Genomic DNA, 4,247 nt, shown 5'->3' with positions numbered 1-4,247 from the left:
TGGTTTTTTGAGACAGGGTCTCACTATGTAGTTGAGACTGATCTGGAACTCACTATGTAGCCCAGGCTGGTCTTGAACTCAGCTGATCAGCAATCCTTCTGCCTCAGCCTCTCAAGTGCTGGGATTACAGGAGTGCACCACCATACCTGGCCTCCGGAAGAATTTCTACACATTGTCCATCTGAAGCCCGGGTGACCTGCCCATTTTACAGATTGTCTTCTTTAACATGTCAAAGTCTGCTGGGAAGCACAGACTTCTTGTTCTTTGAAAAGTTCACTCTGTGTGCATGTGTGTGCATGCGTATATGTGTGAAAGGGGAGAGGAAACGAGGAAATGGCTACACCATGTGGTCAGTGCTGTAATTATGGTGACCATGTTCTCCAAACCACAAATCAGGTCACATGGGCTGTCAGAGGCTATTTTCTGCCTCCTCTGAAGTCCCAACATGAAATCACATGTAGTTATACATTCACTGTATCACCTTTTATTTTTTAAAAAGAAGTAAATGACATGAAATTTGGATTATCCTTAACAAATCCCACTCTATTCCCAGAAAATCACTAGAGCTGTGTTTGGGGTCCACGCAGGTCTCTAACCAAGGTCTACAAGGGGTGTTGAGGGCTAAATAGGAGGTCCATGTGCAGAGAAAGGGACTGGCCTAAATGTGCTTGGAACAGGGCCTACTCTTCTTGCTTTTGCCTGCTCTGCAGGCTAAGGGCCAGTTATTTTTCACTTTCATTATTCCAAAGACCAACTCTAGCTTCCTGGGCAACAAAATGGCTATAGACCATTGAAATAGTGTGGTTACACTGTATTCCATCTTTTTATGGATTTAGAGGTCTGTCTGTGGCTGACTGCACAGGGTATTGCTGAGGACAGGGGTGACATGTCTTGTTCATCCCTGTGTGCTCCCCCTGCCGTGGTGTGAGTTAAGATTCTAGAAGAGGTGCTAACCAATCAGTGTGAAATGAACAAAGTGCCATCGTGGGCATTTGGAGGCGGGCAGTGTCCCCTGTCCCGTGATGAATCTATCCAGTCTCCTTTCATCTCTCAGTCGGTTGCCACCGCGTGCCTGGTGCTTCGAAGGACGTGGGGCTCAGGGTGTGTCTGAGACAAAAGTCCTTCCTGGAGGATTCCCACCAACAAGGAACCCCAAGGGCCGTGAGGAGGGAGAGGAAGTGTATTCCTGGAATCTGGCCTGAATTAGTGGTTGGGGAAGGCTTGGGAGGAAATGAAATTTAATCTGGAACCTAAAAGAGCACAGCTAAAATTTATATAGCGCTTACATGTGACAGATGCCACTAAGGGTTCTCCCCGTGTAGCTCATTTAATTTTTACAAGCAGCCCCAGGAAGCAGATACTGTAATTGATTATTTGTTTATTTATCAAGATGGGGGGGCCTCAGTATGGGCTGGCCTGGAACTTGTGGCGATCCCCCTGCCTCAGTCTCCCAAGTGCTGGAACTGCCCATGTGCTGCCACTCCAGGTTTGATCCAGACTTTAGAGATGAGGAAACAGCACAGAAAGGCTCAGAAATAGGCCAAGTTCATGTCGTTTAAATGTGGCAGAGCCAGGATTCAAACCTAGGGAATTTGGATCACATCCAGACCCTTCACAAGGCACAGGTCCGCAGAAGGGGCAAGTGGCGCATGTGTGCACAAAGTACCAAGACACGACGGGGCTGGACACCACGCAGGGCTTTCATCCTGGGAGAGGGGAGTGATAGGATAGGGGTGGGGTTAGGTGGGAGAAAAGAAAAGCTACACATAGTAGCACACACCTGTGATCCAGTACTCAGGAGGCTGAGGCAGGAGGATGGCTGGGAGTTCAAGTACAGCCCAGGCTACATAGTGAGACTGGTCTCAAAGAAACAAAACAAATAAGCAAACAAAACCAGAGCCAGGAGCAGTGAGACCTGCTCCCTGCTAGGATGTGGGGTCCTGACTGGGGCATAGAGGTGCAGAAAGCACAGTGAAGTCGGCTTTGACTTGAACTGGATGGAGCTGGCTTTGGGATGCCAAGGAAGCCATCAAGTGCACACTGGGAGTCCCCGGGCTGGTGAGGGCCTGAGCGGGGTGCACAGCAGCAGGGGGTCCTGGAAGGAGGGAGCCCCAGGCCAGCTTGAGAAAGGTGCCAGGACCGCACGGGTGGAGCTGGAAAGCGGACCTCAGCCTCCTCTGCAGGTCCCTAGGTGGGGCCGGGCCTTCCCATCTACCTCACAGGCTCCCCAGGTGGCAGCCAGGTGGAAGGCGTTGGCTGCCTCTGTGGGCAGTGCCTCCGAAGACTGGAGAGGAAGAGGAAAGGCTGTCAGGGACTTGGAGTGCCCTCGTCAGCTTGAGCTGCAGTGTGGCTCCTCCTCGGCCTGCCTGCCTGGGAGCTCCATGCTCCTTCAGGTGACCACTCACTGCCTTCGCCTGCCACAACCTCCACGCCACCAGGCTCTTGGATGAGGCCCGGCCACAGCGCCACCCGTACAGTGTCGCTCGTCATCTGCTTCACACCCTGTGTGGTCCTCTTGCCCATTCTTTGCTTCTTGTTTCCTCCATCCTGCTCCCTGGCAGCACTCGGCTTTTCCTGAGGCCTCTGCATGGGTGGTGCCTTGTGCCCCTCAGAGCTCGGCCCTCAAGCCTCCTTCCTTATTTCACTCCCCTCTTCCTGTGAGCCACTGCGCCTGCCCTCAGCTCCCCAGCAGGCTCAGCTTGCCCGCCCCCCGCTAAGAGGAGGGACATGAGGTCCTCTCAAAACAACTTCTGGAGAGTGCACACCTTGTGTCTTTGAGCTCTGCGCCCTCTTGTCCGGAGCACAGTGCCACAGTGCAGGGAAGAGGCGCTTGTGTGCATCTTCTAAGGGGCTTGCTTACTGTGCCCAAGACCTAGGCCATATTCCAGGACTTCGGACCGTGGGCCACCGGAACCCAGATCACTGCAAATTGGCTAGTTTATGCTGTTTCCCTGCCCCACTGGTGGTGGCTGGAGTAGCTAAATTGGTTGGATGTCACAAGCTATCGTACATGGGCTGCATTTTGGGATTGCGGCCACCATCCTTAGGCTCAGTCCTAGCTGATTTACTGCCACACCTAAGTGTCACAAGGGCACCTACGGGAACCTGAAGCCTGGTCCCATCTCCCAAGATGTGTGTTCAGCCTCAATGTCTTTTTCTTCATGAGCTGTGAGTAGGACAACAGGAAGTCCCTTTCCTCAGCATAAGGGGTTACCTTGGGGGAGACAGGATGGGTTTGACCTATCCTTACATGCCCGGGTTGCCTTCTTTATGCTTTTTTGCTGATTGCTCTAAGATTTTTTGGAGCTTTATTCCTAAGGTTAATAATCTTATTAAGCCTCTGAAGGTCCTAAGAAGCCAGTGAGCTATTGTTTTCCAAATTTGACTCAGGTCTTCCCCAGACCCACAGAGGCAAGTTCTCCAGTGGAGAAGCCTGGCAAACTGTATCCTTAACAACTTCCTTAAAGGATCCACAACCAACACTTCTCAGTCTCCACCCCGCCTTTTACAGGCTGGTCCAAGGTTGGCAGGAAGGCCCGAGCTGGGAGTGGTCAGGTGTCAGCAGCAGCTTGGGGCGTGGCCTCAGCGTTCCCATCTGCTTACTGGGGACACCTTGCCTGACAAGCAGGGACCTTGTGATGGATGGGATATCAGTAGGGGAGGGAAACAAGCACAGGGGGAGAAGAAATTTGCACAAGGTCATCCACCTCTCATCTGCCTGTTAGTTGGCAGGCGGAAGATTCAGCTGGGAACAACTTGTTGGGGGAGATGACATTCTAGTGAACAATGAACCAGTCAGTCCGGGAGCCAGATAATTACGGTAAAGGACACGCAGGGGTTGGGGCGCAGGGCAAGAGGGTGTGCAGGGAGAGGTCCTGCGCTCGCGCAGGGTGGGTTGGGGGTGTCACTTCGGCAGAGACTGTGTGGCCTGTGTGGTCCGGAGGGAGCTGTCCGAGGAGGACCTGCGGGCTGTCACCGGCCCCGTAGTGGCAGAGCCGGGAAGACCCCGCGGGCCTGGCCAGGGCGCTCTTGGGGCCCTCCGAGGCGTAACGGGCGCGGGTCTTTGTCTCCCTTCTTCTCTCTGCTGCCTCTCCCGACCCCCAGCGCTGTTCCTCTCTGACCCCAAATAACTTGTTGGCTTCCCCGGGCTTCGTTTCCCCGAGGGTCGTCGCCCCCGGGACCCTCGGCAGCTGCCCACGGCCCTCGCCTCTGACACCCCCTTGGGCCCCCGCCCCCTACCCTCTCCG

At 53.9% G+C, this 4,247-nt stretch overlaps 1 protein-coding gene across 1 annotated transcript in view; it reads left to right on the top strand.

Annotated features, from left to right (window-relative positions):
* Window positions 1-3,594: 3,594 nt before the first annotated feature.
* Ndst1 (N-deacetylase and N-sulfotransferase 1) overlaps window positions 3,595-4,247 on the top strand; it is a 54,777-nt gene continuing 54,124 nt past the window's right edge. The window contains exon 1 of the mRNA XM_010627185.3: window positions 3,595-3,820. The gene's annotated coding sequence lies outside the window, so the exon portion shown is untranslated. The remainder of the gene's footprint in view (window positions 3,821-4,247) is intronic.

Source organism: Fukomys damarensis, unplaced genomic scaffold (assembly GCF_012274545.1).
Source record: "Fukomys damarensis isolate Sample0158 unplaced genomic scaffold, DMR_v1.0_HiC HiC_scaffold_3, whole genome shotgun sequence".
NCBI classification, from domain to species: domain Eukaryota; kingdom Metazoa; phylum Chordata; class Mammalia; order Rodentia; family Bathyergidae; genus Fukomys; species Fukomys damarensis.
Note: the sequence above shows the minus strand (reverse complement) of the source record. Positions and strands in the feature narration are given on the sequence as shown.